The sequence below is a fragment of the Setaria italica genome, chromosome VI, assembly GCF_000263155.2.
Source record: "Setaria italica strain Yugu1 chromosome VI, Setaria_italica_v2.0, whole genome shotgun sequence".
Lineage (NCBI taxonomy): Eukaryota > Viridiplantae > Streptophyta > Magnoliopsida > Poales > Poaceae > Setaria > Setaria italica.
The window spans coordinates 20,196,582-20,214,514 of record NC_028455.1 but is presented as its reverse complement, the minus strand read 5'-3'; the positions used below and the strand labels follow the sequence as shown (position 1 = coordinate 20,214,514).

Sequence of the window (17,933 nt, the reverse complement as noted above, 5' to 3'; positions counted from 1 at the left end):
CAATAACCGCCGAAGAGAAGAGGCTTCAGGAACTTCCTTCCGTCATCGCCGATCTGAAGCGGGAGAGGCAGCACCTGGCTCATGAAGCTCTCAAACTCCACCGCCATATGTTAGAAGTTGCGGGATCGGCCGATCAGATTCGACGTCGAGCGATTGCGGCTATCAACGCCCTTCTAGGCAACCTGTAAAAGCACTGGCAGTCTTTGTACGAATATTAATACCTCCTTTGACCGTCCTCCGCGGCGCCCCCTTATTTATTACCTTTTTACTTCTGATGGGACGCGTCTTACCAAACATCCACGCCTCCTTCGCTTATAAATACCAGCCTAGGTTCCCCTTTTTGAGAATACCCGTTTAACTCGACCTTATCTTCCTTGACTTGTTCCCGTCGGCGCGCTTTGCAGTCATGTCTTCTTCATCCTCTTCCTTTTCCTCTGTTAACCAGGTAAGAGATTTGCCATCATCCTCTTTCTCAGTTTAATTCTCCTGAAAAGAATCACATTTTTGACGGCTATATATATTGTTGCTTTTCCCAGCCGCGGCGCCTTAGTCTTGAACTCGAATGGGTCATCGGGCTCGTGTACTCTGACGAACCATTGTCACCAGAAGACAAGGATCTAATCAGGGCTCATCGTGAAGAACTCAAGGAGCACATTCCTGCTGACGTCCGACGGATCTGGGACTTCCTTGATGGCAATGACCACAGGAGACCTCAAGCAGACAGCAGTCACACGCTTCCCCGTCAAATCGCCCTTGAAGATGCAGCGGCAGGAACATCGCGTCTGGCAATGGACCGGAGTCATCCTCTCCCCCGTCAAGTTGAAGCGGAAGCCGCGATGAAAGAGATAGAAGAACGGCACATACGCCTTTTGATAGAACTAGGTCGGGTTGAGAGAGAGCTTAAGAAGAGACGTGGTTAATTATTTTTTGTTCTAAGGGCGACTTGTACCATGTCGGCCGTGTAATCCATCATCCGTACCGAATAATATATCGGCCGATTTGGACGATTATGTTTTCTCTTTAGACGATTCTTTTTGTATCGGCTGTGTGTTTGTTTGTCATGACTGATCCTTATGCCCCGACCCATATACTGGGGTAGTACCTTTTCAAGTACCTTCCATTCAAAGCCCTAGTAAACTCTTCTCCTTCGATCGTTTCCAGAATATAAGCGTTTCCTGGAGCACATCTGCCGATTTTATATGGCCCTTCCCACGTGGGGGACCACTTACCGAATTTAGGATCTTTTGATCCGATCAGCAGCACTAACTTCCATACCAGGTCTCCAGGAGAGAACTGCTTAACTTTGACCTTCTTATCATACCATCTGGCCACTTTCTTCTTGTTTTCTTCAATACTTATCAAAGCTCTCAATCGTTGGCCAGCCAAGTCATCAAGTTCCCTTTTCATGAGTGAGGAGTAGTCATTGGCCGCCAACTGATCCTGGAGTGAAGTGCGTCTCGACCCTGTCCTCAATTCCCATGGTAGTACCGCCTCGTGACCATACACCAACTGATAAGGGGACATCTTGGTGGCCCCGTGGCAAGCCATCCTGTATGCCCATAGGGCTTCGGTCAGACATAAATGCCATTTTTTCTGCTGTTCTTCTATCTTCCTCTTAATTAACTTTATTATCCCTTTGTTGGAAGATTCGGCCTGACCGTTAGCTTGGGCATAGTATGGAGAGGAGTTTAATAATTTGATTCCCATATGGGCCGTGAACTCTTCGAATTCTCCTAACGTAAACATCGTTCCTTGATCGGTCGTGATAGTCTGGGGAATGCCGAAATGGTAGACGATATGGTCCCATACAAAGTCAACCATAGTGGCCGATGTTACGGCCTTTAGTGGAATCACCTCCACCCATTTGGTGAAATAATCTGTGGCTACCAGAATGAATTTGTGCCCTTTGCTTGACGGAGGATAGATTTGGCCGATGAGGTCTATTCCCCAACCTCTGAACGAGCATGGTTTGATAATGGGATTCATGGCCGATGCGGGCGCACATTGGACATTCCCGTATTTCTGACAATCCTGGCATCCTTTATAATATTTGAAGCAATCTTCAAGGATCGTCGGCCTGTAGTACCCATTATTCCTAATCATCCATTTCATCTTATGTGCCGACTGGTGGGCTCCACACACTCCTTCGTGGATTTCTCCCATCAGAGTCTTCGCCTCCTCCGTTCCTAGACACTTGAGTAGGACGCCATCAATTGTTCGGTAGAACAAGTCATCTTCTAGTAACACATATTTGGTAGCATGAAATCGTACCCGCCGATCTACTTTTTTAGATGGATCCCTCGGGTAATCGGCGATCTCTTTTCGCCAGTCATTGGCCGCGAGCTCTAGAGCCATAGAGCCTTGAATCGGCCGATACCCAGATGCATGTTAGGTGAGCTTGTTGGCATCCTCGTTGTGATTCCTTGGGATGTGCTCAATAACCGTAGACTTGAATTCTTTCAGAAGCTGCAGGCAATCTTCGTAATAAATCCTTAACACATCGTCCTTGCATTCGGACCTCCCCATTAATTGATCCACGATAAGCATGGAATCCCCAAAAATTTCGACAGAATTAGCCTTGACTTCCCTTAATAATTGTATCCCCTTCAGCACAGCTGGGTACTCTGCTTGATTGTTAGTGGCGGATGCTTCTATCGGCAGAGAGAAATCATAGCTTGCCCCCCGAGGCGATATGAGGACGATGCCGATTCCTGATCCGGCCCCACATGATGATCCATCAAAGTATAAGGTCCAAGGTACTGTTTCCACGAAGGTAGCCTCTGGTCCACAGTGATGGGCAACGAAATCGGCCATGACCTGTCCCTTAACGGCCTTTGCCGATTCGTATCGAAGATCGAATTCTGATAAAGCTAAGATCCACTTTCCGATTCGTCCCTTCAAAATCGGCAATGATAGCATGTATTTTACCACGTCGTCTTTGCATACGACCACACATTCTGCTGATAGCAGATAGTGCCGGAGTTTGGTGCATGAGAAGTATAGACATAGGCATAGACGCTCTACTGGGGGATACCTTGTTTCGGCGTCCAAAAGCCTTCTACTGACATAATATATTACCCGTTCCTTTCCCTCGAACTCCTGGACCAGAGCCGACCCGATAGCTCGTTCATCGGCTGATAAGTATAGTTTAAACGGCTTACCAGTTTGAGGTGGGACCAATACTGGTGGTGAGATCAAGTACTGCTTGATATCTTCCAATGCCTTGCGTTGCTCTTCTCCCCATATGAACTCTTGGTCGGGTTTCAGCTTTAACAATGGTGTGAAGGCTTGGATACATCCAGACATATTAGATATGAATCTTCTGATGAAATTCACTTTACTGATTAGAGATTGCAATTCAGTTTTATTCTGTGGGGCCACGACCTTATTGATGGCCGCTATGGTCTTCCAGTTGATCTCTATTCCCCGCTCATGAACCATGAATCCTAAGAATTGTCTGGCGGATACACCGAAGGCACACTTATTCGGGTTCATCTTCAGCCCATGTTTCTTCGTGCACTCCAGTACCTGTCGCAAATCGACCAGATGCTCCTGGTGTCCTTTTGATTTGACTACGACGTCGTCGATGTAAATTTCCACCAGTATGCTGATAAGTTTGTGAAATATGTAATTCATGGCTCGCTGATATGTAGCGCCGGCGTTCTTTAAACCGAAAGTCATTACCACCCACTCGAATAAACCAAGGTGACATGGGCATCTGAAGGCCGTTTTGGATATGTCTTCTTCGGCCATTAGTATCTGATTGTATCCAGCATTTCCATCCATAAAACTAATAACCTTGTGTCCTGCGGCGGCATCTATCAGCACATCGGCCGTCGGCATGGGGTATCCGTCCATTGGTGTGGCCTGATTGAGGTTCCTGAAATCGACGCATACGCGTAGCTTTCCGTTCTTCTTGTAAACTGGAACAATGTTGGAGATCCATTCGGCATAATGGCATTGCCGAATAAATTTCGCTTCGATTAGCCGTGTTATTTCGGCCTTTATATCTGGTAGGATTTTAGGATTACACCACCGTGCAGGCTGTTGATACGGCCGATACCCCGGCTTTATGGGTAACCGATGCTCAACAATAGATCAGTCTAATCCGGGCATCTCCTGATATTCCCAAGCAAAGCAATCCTTAAATTCTCTTAATAAATTTGTCAATTTACATTTGTATTCCGGATCCAAATTTGCACTAATATATGTCGGCCTTGGTTTGGTGCCATCGCCTAAGTCTATCATTTCTAATGAATCGGCCGACGTGAATCCGTGTCCCAGCTTCCCATCTTCTCGGGCGAACTGATCCATTTAGTCTGAGTCTTCGGAGCCGACTGCTCGGATCGGCTGCAGGCCAAAATCGAACACCTTCAAGAAATCAGTGTCCCATATTCTCCCGAATATGCACCTGACGTTCTCGCAGCTCCAATGCTGCGTGTCGGCTGCCGCGACGCTGTATGCGGAATCGGCGGTGACCACCTCGATATTGTCGTCGACCCATTGGATGAGGCATTGATGCATTGTAGACGGGATACAGCAATTTGCATGTATCCAGTCTCGGCCGAGTAGCATGTTGTAGGACCCCTTGCCATTAATGATAAAGAAAGTAGTAGGAAGGGTCTTACTGCCGATGGTGAGGTCGACGCAGAGAGCGCCGCGAGCGGGGGATACGTTGCCTTCGAAGTCCTTGAGCATCATATCTGTCCTGGTCAGGTCGTCATCGCTCTTTCCTAGCTTCCGGAACATGGCGTACGGCATGATGTTAACTGCAGCTCCTCCGTCTACCAGTAATCTGGTGATGGGTCGGCCGTTGACATGCCCTTTAAGAAACAACGCCTTCAGGTGTTGTCGCTTGTCATCTTCGGGCTTCTCGAACGTGGCTGTCATTGGTTCCAAAGCCAATTGTGCCATCTGTTCTTCTATTGCCGACATGTTCTGTCGGTCGGCAGGAGTCATGAACTCCATCGACAGTATGAAAACCATGCCGATGTCGGCTGCCGATTCATCGTCTCCCCTGTCGCCTCTTTTGGGGCGCCAGACCTGAGACCTGCCGTTTTTCTTGTCCGTCGTATGCCGTTGTTCTTCTTCCTACTGTTCCCACTGGTGGAGACGTTGGATTCTTCTTTTTTGAGATTTGGTCAATCCATCAGGGCACCACCTGGGGTTTACTGGTTTGGTCTGTGGCCTGGCGCGTTCCCATTCTGGTTCACGTCCTAAAGGACTCTCGTCTGATACCCGAGCATTGGCCATTTCTTCAAGTCGACTGTGGACACTAACCTTGTTTTCTGGCCGGTCATGTCGATCAAATCTGCCCCCCGGCCTATCATTTCGCTCGCGCCTGCCTTCCGACCAGTCATATCGGTCACTTCTGCCCCCCAGCCGCTCACGTACTGGAGGGCGCCGGTCTTCTTGGTTGCGCCAGTTCCTGCTGATCGGCTCTGATTTCCCATCTCTGGAGCGAGACCTTCTGAACGGCCGATTGTCACGATACGGGCCATTGCATTCAGGCAAATTATCGGCCGATGGCAACCTGAGGTTGCTTTCCCAACAGTGGATGAAGAACGGGCATCGCCAATGATCTTCATGTCGTCGCATCGCCTCTTCCCGGGATCTTGAACGTTCATGTTGCTGTTGATATTTGTTGAGCAGAAATTGGGAAGTAATGGGCCTGCGTGGTTCTCCCGATCCGTCGTCATCGTCCTCCATCCGTCGTTTCCCCTTGACGTCTTCGGGCGCCGCTTGATTTCTGGGGTCCACGGCACCGCTCTTTTTAGCCGATTCGGACGTTAGCACCTTGGTTTGGAGCGAATTCTTTCCTGTGTCAACCATGTTGGTGGGGAAGGGGTGCTGGTCGATCTTCATCGGCTTGGCTGGTTTTGTTGGAACTTCAAATTTGAGTTTGCCTTGCTCGATGGCCGACTGTATCTGCTGCCGGAAGATTTTGCATTGATTCGTATCATGGGAGGTGGCGTTATGCCACTTGCAATATTTCATCTTCTTCAGCTGTTCGGCAGACGGAATTGTATGGTAGGACGAGAGTTTGATCTGTCCTTCCTGGAGGAGAAGATCGAAGATTTTATCAGCCTTTGATGTGTCAAATCCGAATGTTTCCGGCTCCTTTCCGAATGGACATGATATCGGCTTTTTCCCTTTAACCCATTCCGCAAGACCGATCTCTGTGTCTTCTTCGGTTTCAACCTCTTCTAAGTATGCCACCTTCTTCTGGAAGTTCCTTCGTGGATCGAAAGGGCGTACTTCTTGACCAGATAATCGGTGGATGATTTGGCTTAAGCTCTCAAACTCCTGTGAGGCGTATTTTTCTGTGATATGAGGTAGGAGACCTTGGAAGGCTATATCGGCCAATTGTGCATCAGTCAGGGCTAGGGAGTAGCATTTATTCCTGATCTCCCTGAACCTCTGTACATATGAGGATATCGGCTCGTCGCTTCTCTGCCTGAGGCTGGTTAAATCGGACAGCTTCATTTCATGTATCCCGGCGTAGAAGTATTTGTGAAACTATCTTTCCAGATCAACCCACGTAATTATCGAGTTGGGCGGTAATGTAGTGAACCACTGAAAGGCTGATCCCAACAGGGATGACGAGAAAAGGCGCACCCGTAGAGCATCCTGCGCCGCTGCTTCCCCGCATTGGATGATGAATCTGTTCACGTGTTCCACAGTTGAGGTGTCGTCTAGTCCCGAAAACTTAGTGAAATCAGGAACTTTATACCGATGGGGAAACGGCAGCGAGTTGTATGTAGGCGGGTATGGTGTCTTGTATGTGTAGGTCTGCACCTTTGGTTTTAAGCCGAATTGCTCTTGAATCACCTCCGCTATGCGTGCCGACCAGTCTAGTTGTTGCTGGTGTACCGTCGGCTGGGGAACTGGTACGTGCTGGTATACTGGCGGCGGGAAGGCTTGATGATGAGTGAAAGCGTGCGGCGTCTGATGTGTCATAGCCGGCTGCGTAGTCAGGGTCGGCTATCTGAATGAGGCGCCCGCTTTGTCATACAGTACGAGCGGCGCAACGCCCCGAAGTACTTCTGTTGTTTCTACCGCCCTGCTCATCTCTGTCGTGACAGGCTGATACTGTGGCATGATTGGCCTAACGGCCGCCTGGAAAGATGCCTGGAGTTGAGGACTTCCATGGCTGGCTGGCTGATCCTGGGCGGCCGTCACTGATGGTGCCCCCCAAGGCGCCGGATTCAAAGGAGGAAACTGCGCGGAGGACAACTGAATGGGACGTGACTGGAGATATTGCGCGCCATTAGACCCCACAGGGATCGATGATAAGGAAACGCCAGAACCTCCAACTGGAATTTGGGTTGGCTGAGAAGCCGAATAAGGTGCATTTGAATAAGTCCTGTTTGGAGTCATAATTGGTGGAGCATATGCCGGCCCCTGGTACCCTTGAGATACGCCGCTAGCTAAGGAGGTGATGACAGCATTGTATACTATATTAGAAATCACTGGGGATTGATCAATGAAGGCTTGATAAACAGATTGTTGAACCATCTCGGACATCTTGTCCGAGTCCTCGGTGATTGTGATCTGGCGTGGAGTTGGGAACGGAGTCTTTTTGACAGTTTCTCCGCTCCTGGTGCGACTGAAGGATTGCAGACATGCCTTCCAGTAATATGCCATCTGCTTCTCCAATTCTTCCCTCTGATCGTCCCTGAGGTCTGCTTTTGTCACTTCGATGATGTTATCTTCTCAGACTTCAGCAGCTTTCAACATGGTGGCGGTTGTATTGGTCCCACTGGGCGTGCCAAAAGTGTGTTGGCGCTAGAAATCGACTGATCGAATCCCCAGCGTCGGACACACGACCCGGGAGAATCTGCTTAGCTCCTGTTCGGGTGATCGCCCTAGTGCGGTTCGCGCGGCGTGCCAGCCAATCTGACCTGTTGATTGGCACGGAGAGAAATGTGCCAAATCCCAGAGGTAGCGATCGGCTAAAGTTTCGATCTCGAGAAAGCTTATCAGCGAATCGGCCGATTTGCTACAATGAGGAAATCGGTTACAATGCGACCGATTACCAAGCAACATCGATAAAGAAAACCACTGGAGTAATCTAAACAACGCTACAGTAACAACACTAGGTACAGATCTAATCGGCTATGCGTGAAATAAATAGATCAAATGACAAAATACAAGAAAAGCCGAAATTGCCGATTCCTAGCTGGATAACTAGTGATAAAACCAGAACAACAGGTAAAACCTAAAATTCTGGTAAATATCGATAACTGATGAATAAATCTGAACGAAACGATAGCGATGCGCCCGAAGTTAAAGCTTAGAAATTATTCGATAAGCGGAACTTACAAGATCGGCCGGAGGTCAAGTTGATGCAGCCCCGCCAACCCGTACGAAGTCGTGAAAAGAGAAAAGTATTGGCAAAGTCGCCGGCTTGAAAGTAAGTACGAGGAAATAGTAGTTTGTTGTATTGAGTTGATGATGATTACAGATCTACAAGGGTGGCTATTTATAGCCTGTTACAACCGACTTCTTATCCGACTAGAACTCTATCCCTAAATTTAAACAGAAAACGAATATTTACAAGTACGATTCGTACTAGGTCGATTATCGCGCTCTTCATGGGCTGATTCCCTCTTCATCTTCGTAATCCTCCTTAGGCCCACACCGGCCCAATTATTCCAGCCTCCTAATCAGCCGATTTCTATTCACCTCATCGGCAAGGGACAACCGATTAGGACCCATGTGTAGAGGGCTCAGACTACTCCGACCCTAGGACCTAAGGTCGAGCGAGGCGGAGATCCTCCCTTGGAGGGTCGGGCGCATCCGATCCCAGACCTCAGGGGTCGGGCGAGGCGGAGATCCCCCCTTGGAGGGTCGGGCGCATCCGATCCCAGACCTCAGGGGTCGGGCGAGGCGGAGCTCCAAAGGTCGATCAACCGATCCTCGACTGTAGCACCAATTGGCCGATCCTTGACTATAGCACTAATCGACCGATTTCCAGTCGTCGCCCCTGTGTCTCGCCGCATCTTCTAATTTCTTCCTCTTCTAACGCCGATTTTACTCGTGTCAAAATCTGGCGTCAACAGTTGTTTCAGTAGCCACCTCTTCCTCATCTTCACCGGAAGCACCAACAAAGACTCATACTTGCGTGCATCACCAGTCAGGATATCAAATAGGTCCAACAAAGTGTCTTCATCCAATCCTTCTACCTCATTCAGTGTGTTTAGAATTTCTTTAGGTGCTTCCTCCTTGAGTGCTTCAGTGAATTTGTCCATTTTTCAGCCATCATAGAGGTAAAAGAGTCACCTAACCGTTGCCTCTTTAAACTTCCTAAAGTTGCCGATGATGTGAGCTCTTTGTTACTAAGATTTTCCTTACTCATGTCTTTTGAGCTCTCAGCTGCAGTCTTTGGCGCTTCGCCGGTAGCATGGTCTTTGCCAAACACCAAGCTAATTGAGTCCCAGTACAAGACAGTCTTGTGCCTGTACCCAGTAGCTTCTTTGTTTTTCTACAGAAAACAAATGTTGTGCTTGGTTAGAAAACAAGTGTAGAGCAAGTATGTACTGAACCCAAACAGAAGCACAATCATTGTAGTTCACATACAGACCAGTTTACAAATACAGGAACTTTTGCATGGCTTCTACTGCTAGAAATACACATAAGGGCGATGGTAAACACAGAGCTTAGACACTTGGAACAAATTAAATTGTCACTGTTATCAGTTGTCACTGTAAACACAGACCAGTTATCGATTCAGGCAAGTTATCAAGAATCCAATTGAATTGGAACAATTTCAAGCTCTTTAAAACAGCATTAGGATTCAGGCACTAGTATACCGCATCAATTTGTCACTGTTCGGCTTTACAAGTAGAAGAAAGAATCAAAGGAATATCCAAATAATCAGAACAGATTTACAGTCAAGCCATTTAACAGAAAGACATATCTTTATATAATGTGTACACCTACTAGCAACTCTAGTCACATTTTGCACAATGAATATCTACAAATTGAAACACATCCATGGCTCCTTTTGTAGAACTGGCAACAAATGCTATAACTGATAGTACTCAATTATCATTTGTCAGGATCTTTTGAGCTAGTGCATTTTTCATATTAAACACATAACAACTTGTCAGGCTATCTTCATAGAGAAGTAGGAAATACATGATTCATTATAGCTCATCAGGCGAAAAAAAGGAGAAGAAAAAAATACTTGCAGGAAACATGCTAGCATCTGATTTGCATATTATCACAAGTTTGAAATACCACGAATGGATCAAACAACTCCTATCCTCAAAGTCCTATTACTTGTATGTTGCATCTCCAAGACTCTGTCCTATGAAGCAAGGATGCATATTATTACGTCCGGTGCTTCTGTGCTATGCAATCAGTTCTTTTTATCCGCTAGGTAAAGAGAAGCAAATTAAGCAAGTAAAACAGTGGTTTTTCAAACTTACCGCCACATATTCTTCCCATACTGAAACACTATCAACAGATATTTTGTTTTTGTTCCAATCCCAACCAAATCCAATTGATTCCAGCATACCATTGATGATAGTGTAGTGCTTGTCAAAGGTCTTGTTCCTTGACATGATGTTGTCTTTTGTGATATCCACATTACACTTTTCTCGGACATTCTTGGTAGCAGTTGTATAGACATGAGATTTCCACCCATTTTGGCATCTGTCACCTTTGTTATAGTACTGCACAAATGTGTCAAGAAGAGCCTTATCCATGTCGTCATTCCAAGAAATGTAACCCCTACCCGAGCCTGACTTCTTGCCCTTCTCCATATCCTACAGGAAAAAAATTCACAAATATTATCAGTAAAATATTAAGGAGCAACACCAAATCTACAAAAAATATTCTTTATCATAAATTTGAGCATGCATTGATAATATAATTTATCATACATTGACCATGTCTTGCTTGGTAATCAGCAAACATTTGGTTAGCTTTGGTATCCCTAAAATTGCTCCATTCATTTGATGATTGAACATTGGTAATCATACCCACTTCACTTTGAACTTCACGAGGTTCAACATATATTACTTGATCTACTTGGCGTATAAGTAAGTCATCCATATCTCTCTGCCTATCAATTATAAAGTTGTGCAATATGTAGCAAGCATTAATGATCCTAATCTGCAAGAATTTAGTAGAAATGAATTACATGCAAGGGTCATTCAAAGGTGAATTTCAAGCTAGGTTACTAACTACGGAATACCTGATTTTGTAAGTCAAAATATGAGTTGCTTCTTAGTATAGCCCACCTCATCTTCAATAGCCCACATGTTCTCTCTATCACATTTCTAGCAGTTGAATGGCGCAAATTGAATAGTTCTTTGGCAGTGGATAGGTTATGCCCTTGAGCAGCCCACTCATTCAGGTGGTAGCGAGTGGATCGATATGGAGCAAGAAAGTCTGGTCCATTAGTGTATCCAGCATCTACTAGATAGTATTTCCCACTTAGAATAACAAATGCATCGTCCCAAGACATTGCATCACCTAGCACATGTGAATATGAGGCCGATCCTTCCCATCCCGCTAAGACGTAAACAAATTTCATGTGACAATCACAAACCCCCAAAACATTGGTGGTAATCTGTTGCTTCCTATTCCTATACCTCCCTTGGTCAGCCAAAGGTACAAAAACGTCAATGTGTGTACCATCTAATGCTCCAAGGCAATCTTCAAACCACTTCCACTTGGAATCCTCAGGTTGTACAGCTGATGGACTAGGAAGCTTGGTAAATTCATGGCATAATGATAGAATACCTCTCAGCACCTCATTGAAGTGATGGCAGATTGGCTCAAGTGATCATCCATATGAGCTACGAATCATCCTCATCTTAGTACCATAACCCACTACAAGCAAAAAGATTGCTACCTTTTCTTCTACTGACACATTCAAGTTATCACACATACCACATCTCTCACGTAAGATGGCACATAGGTCATAAAATGATCTCTTAGTTAGACGCAAACTATCATAGCAATAGACATTTGATCCTTGGTACAGATTTCTTAGCATTTGTTTGCGTTTAGCTACATCTCTCTTAGCCACTTCATGCTTGTATTAACCAAGTTTATGTTGTTGTCAGGCATCTAAAGCACATATGCAAAAAGGAATGTTTTAATTTATCATAAAAAGGTTCATAATGAACTAACTTTAATAATTAATTGAAAAAGCCAAACATAAGGTAAATAGTGCCCTTGCCCCTTGGATTCCTCTGAAGCGCTGCACCTGACTATTGCTCCAGAATCAGGTTTAACAACTCCAAAACCAAAGCAGACTTCTCTCTAACAAAAGACAACAGGCATTTTACTTGGATCATCATCAGAGGTAGATGTTTCCCGTAGTGGATGGATGGCACACAAAACTGAAACAACTATTTCGCTACATATTCAGCCTGCTTAGGTTTTCCTAGCTTTACAACAAAAACTAATTTCCCTATGCATCAGACATGATTTACTGAGTGCTTAATAAATTTATGATCCACGAACCAACACAAGGGAGCAAGAAGACCAGCTATGCAATAGTTCAATTTTGAGTCATGGTTATAATTCTGAGAAGAAAATTATCTCATAAGTCATATGCAGGGCAATTAGACAGAACCTTTCACCAAACTCTTTCCTTTTCTATGTGGTTTTATGTTGGCAGATTAATTTTAGAACATGGCTCGATTAAGATCTATGAATAGCCGTACAGGTACATCTAGAGGACGCAACAACCTGATCAAGGCACAAATAGTAAGCACGAAGTGCAATCAGGGTGGAGAAGAGATGTTGCACGAACCTTGGCGTTGAGGTACTCGAGGACGATGGCGAGGTAGACGGGGGCGCCGGCCCTAGAGATCCTCGACGTCACCTTCTTCGCCACACCCGGCCCTTGAGCTCCTCGGCGTCCCCTTCTTCACCACACCCGGCCCTTGAGCTCCTTGGCTCGGCACTAGGAAACCCTAGCCACCATGGTGTAGGGAGGATTCCGCAGCAGGAAGAGGAAGAGGGGGCGACGGAGGAGGGGGTGGTGGAGGAGGGGGCACTAGGAAGTGGAGGAGGGGGCCGTGGCGTGGGAGGTGGCGGCGCAGCGCTTGGGGAGTCAGGGGGAGGCGAGTCGGGGTTGGGCTGTCGGGGGAAGAAACGATTTCCTATTTTTAGGGTTGGAATGTGTGGTAGGCTGATAATTCAGACGCTGGAATCCTGAGGAATGACCGTTTCCAATTCCGGGGGAGCCAAACATGCCAACCTTGGAAACTAATTCCAATTCCACCTGATTCCAACAAAACAAACATGCCGTAATAGATTTTCGCGAACCTCCCATAGGGCCACTAAAATTTTAATTTATCCACTCAATATCATTTTGTCCATCTATTCATCCATGAACCGTTAAGTGTGGCTGGAAAAGATGATTTTACCCCTCCTGGATCTAGCCAGACCTATCAACTCCTCTCAATCTCCTCTCTTTTCTTCTCTGCCCGGTCAGAAGCTCCTACCCATCTGGCCCTCGAGCTCCTCCCTGCCGCCTTGTCCTCCTCCTACCTCGGAGCTCCTTCCCGCTGGCCACTAAGCTCCTCGCCGCCAACTCCTCTCTATAAGATCTCACATGTCGGATGAGGTGAGCAAAATAGCGGAGGAGAGGTTGGCCTGGCATTTGGAAATGTCAAGGGTGCGCAGGACGTGGCCCACCGATGCTGTAGGGGCCCATTTCTAGCGTGCAGGACGGACGACGGAGGCCCGGCCGGTGCTATGTGGGGATGACGGCGAGCTGGCGGCGAGCGCAGGAGGTGGCCCGGCCGGCGTTGTTGGGGTCGTGGCAGGCGCGCATGGCGGATGGTGGCGCACGCAGGCGGCAGCCTGACAGCGTTGTGAGGGGATGGCGGCGAGCTGGCGGGGTGCGCTTGAGGTGGCCTGGCCAACACTGTGGGGTACGGCTGGCGCGCATGGAGGACGGCAGCGGCCCGGCGGCGCTATGAGGGATAGCAAGCGATGCACGCAGGGGGCACCCGAGAGGAGGTCTGGGGCTAGGCGGAGGATGAGGCACCGTGGAGGAGCTCCGAGCCGGTGGAGGAGAGGGTGGCAGGGAGGAGCTCTTGGGCTGGGTGGCGGGGGATCCAGGACTAGGCTTATGAGAAAGAGAAAAGGATAGGGATGAGATTGAGAGGAGATTGAGAGAAGATGACAGGTGGGGCTCAAGTCCAGGAGGAGCAAAATCATCTTTTCCAGCCACACTTAACGAGTCATGGATGGAACAGTATTGAGGGGATAAATCAAAATTTTAATGGCACTGAGAGAAGTTCGTGAAAATCTGTGGCATTGAGGAAATTGACGTTAATTTTTGTGGCGTTGAGGAATTGAATCGGTTACCTTTTCTTTTTTCCTTTTCAATTTATTAATTGCTCCACACGAGCTTTCCTATCCTTAACCACAATTTTGAAAGAAATTTGAATTAAAGTCAAGTAAATTAAGTATACAGTTTTACTTTATATAATTCTTGAAGTTGAACCTCCCAGATTTCTTTCCCCACGATTTCTATAAACGCACATATTTAAACATAACTAATACGTACTAATTCACACGTGAGCATATATGAAATCACATTTAACCTGTTTGGTTTGCGTGCTGAAACCGTCCGCAATGATCCCATATCCTTAATCCAAACAGTTTAGTTTGCACAGTACGTTTTCACATGCGCGAACAATTGCCATTCAATTAGTTGAATTGGTTCCTTATAAAAAGTCCGGATGATGATCTCATTCTTTTTCATACCGGATAAAATGGACCTCACAATCAAACACTGATCGTGTGTGTACGCGCATTAACCTGAATGTTGTTGAGCACGCATATTTTGTATTTCAAAAAACTAAAAACAGTAGTGAAGTCATATAGCAGTAGTTACTAGTTAGCAGATGAGCGCCACAACATAAAAAACTACTCAATTTGTTAAAAAAATAGTTCCTTCTTTTTAATTGCACGAACGGTCGTATCACAAAAGTCTTCAAGATGTCCGTTCGAACCGGTTCCGTAACCACAAATATTTGGAAAACAATTCGGAAGAACTCACATGACACTTCTGTTGCGTCACATGACAATTCGGAAGTTTGCCTTTGGTTCAAACAAGACGACAGAGATGGCGCCAACTGGGCGTAGCTCTGCTGGTAAGGTTCCATTTGTGGACCCTGCCTACTAGGGTTCGAGTCCTCGACTTGGCACTGATGCTCATATTTTTCTGAATTTATTCCAGGATTTAACCGGCACTACTATTTTAGTGGTAAGCGATGTGCCTGTCGACAGCGAGGCGCCAGTGGTGACTTCGTCAATCTTGAGAAATTACCGACTCAGTCTTTCGGAGATGCTAATAAGGATAGGGTTGCGTGCATGTGTTCATAGGGGCGGGTGTGTATACATGTATGTGAGCGTCTACATATGTACTGTGTGATTCATGAAAAAAAAAGTTGATCGAGATGGCACAACGATTGGCTTGCCACAACAACCGTCTAATCAAACCTTGTTTGCTTTCCAATAAGGGACACGACTACACGGAGGGGGTCTCTAGATAGTCATCCATCGAGAGTGCTCTGCATCCACCCGCACACGCTGACACACCCTTTTGTACAACACGCCTCTGATGCCATCCTCCCCTCCCCTCCCCCTCCCCCTCCTCCCCCCCTCCCCGTTCCCCTTCTTCCTTCCCCTCCATCTAGATCTAACCACCTCCATCTAGATCTAACCATCGTCATCGTCAACATCATCCTACGAGCATCATCACCTTCTTTGGCCCATGCACGGCCCTCCTGCTCCATCTCCGACAGCTTCCGCCGCCGGGTCCACATTCCACATCTGCCACAACGTTAATTCGGCTTCAACAGGATGGCACTATACCGCCCAGCCGTGCATCACCACCACCGGCCAGTAACCTCCCCAGAGCTCCTTCTACAGCATGTAGCATAGGTAACCCCAACCTTGAACTCCAAACCCTAAAGAGACCATCGTCGGAGTGCCGCCCATCTACCGGATTTGGTGGTGGTCGCCATTGTTACTCCCTTTTTAGGAACGGGTCTTTAGAGAAGTAGATGTGAAATGCCAATATGGCTTGGAGTATAAGGAATACATCAAGTGTACAAGGAAAGGATAAATACATCCTAATGTACACACAAACTTCCTAATACCCGCCCGCAGTCGAAGTGGGAGGATCATGGACGCACTAACCGGACCTAAACTCAGTAAACAAAGGAGTTGGCAGGCCCTTCGTCATGATGTCTATGAACTGATGAGAAGATGACACATGGAGGACCCGGACCTCACCCAAGGCCACCTTCTCATGGACGAAGTGAATGTCAATCTCGATGTGCTTCGTGCACCGATGATGCACCGGGTTGGCTGTCATGTAGACAGCACTCATGTTGTCGCAGTAGACAACAGTGGCCGAAGCAAGCGGGACATGAAGCTCCTAAAGAAGTTGGCGCAGCCAGCAACACTCTACCACAACATGAGCCACAACCCGGTACTAAGCCTCAGCACTGGAACAAGACGCTGTGGTCTGGCGCTTGGAGGACCAAGACACCAGATTGTCGTCGAGGTAGACACAGAAGCTGGAGGTGGAGCATCTAGAGTCCGGGCAGCTAGCCCAGACGGTGTTGGAGTAGGCAGTCAGAGACTGAACAGGACCGGTGCCGATGTGAAGTCCGAGGAGAGCGTGCCCTTCACATAACGTAGGATGCGCTTGATCAGGACATGTGGGGCTCGCGCGGGTCATGCACGGAGAGGCACACCTGCTAAACTGCATATGCTAGGTCAGGTCAAGTTAGAGTGAGGTACTGAAGAGTCCCAGCAAGACTCCGATACTCAGAGCTGTCCTAGAGCTTGGTGTCGTCGTGTGCCAAAAGTTTGGCATGAGTGTCAATGGGAGTCGCTATAGAGTGACACTCAGCCATGCCAGCACGCTGAAGTAGATCCAGGGCGTACTGTTGCTGAGACAGGAACAAGCCCTAGGAGGAACGTGTGATGGAGATGCCGAGGAAGTGGTGGAGGTCGCTAAGATCCATCATGGCAAACTCGGAGTGAATACGCCTCATGATATGCCAAAGAAGAGTCGAGGACAAGGCGGTCATGATGATGTCGTCGATGTAGAGCAGCAGGTAGGCGATGCTCGGCCCCTCTTTGTATACAATTAGGGAGGTGTCGGAGGTGGAAGCAAGGAAGCCAAGCTAGTGAAGGAAGGGGGCGAATTGCTGGTACCACGCACTGATCGGGGGTGGTGGGGTCGACGAAGCCAGGAGGCTGCTGGCAGTAGTCAGTCTCCGCGAGGTGTCCGTGAAGAAATGCATTTTTTACGTCCAGCTAGTGAATAGGCTAGGCGCGAGAAGTGTAAATGCTGAGGATGGTCCAGATCATCGTCGATTTGATGACCGGACTAAAGGTCTCATCATAGTCGATGCTGTGACGCTGGGAGAAGCCACGAACCACCCGGCACGCCTTGTGCCGGGCAACGGACCCATCGGCATGAAACTTATGCCGGAAGATCCACTTGCCTGACACGACATTGGCACTCAGCGGCCGTGGGACTAGGTGCCAGGTATCGTTGTCGATAAGGGCCTGGAACTCATCAACCATGGCGGCACGCCAGTTGGCGTCAGCCAGGGCACTGCGATAGGTCGCCGGAATTGGAGAGGGCAGAGAAGAAGTGCAGCTATGCCGTAGTAATGACACCGCTAGATTGCCCCAATCATAGACCGAGTGACATGGCGCGGAGAAGCAGTTGGCGACGAGGAGGGCGCAGGCGCCGCGGTGGTCTGGGCGGCCACCCGACTGAGCAGGGCGCTCGCCTGACCAAGAGGAGCACTCACCAGTGCGGTCGGGGCAAGCACCGGTGCGGTCGGGGTGCTCGCCTGACCGAGGGGGGGCGCTCACGGGTGCAGTCGGAGCGAGTATTGGTGCGGTCGAGGCGCTTGCCC

General features: G+C 47.8%; 1 pseudogene; it reads right to left on the bottom strand.

Annotated features, from left to right (window-relative positions):
- Window positions 1-617: 617 nt before the first annotated feature.
- LOC105914569 lies at window positions 618-10,901 on the bottom strand (annotated as a pseudogene).
- Between the last annotated feature and the right edge of the window lie 7,032 nt (window positions 10,902-17,933).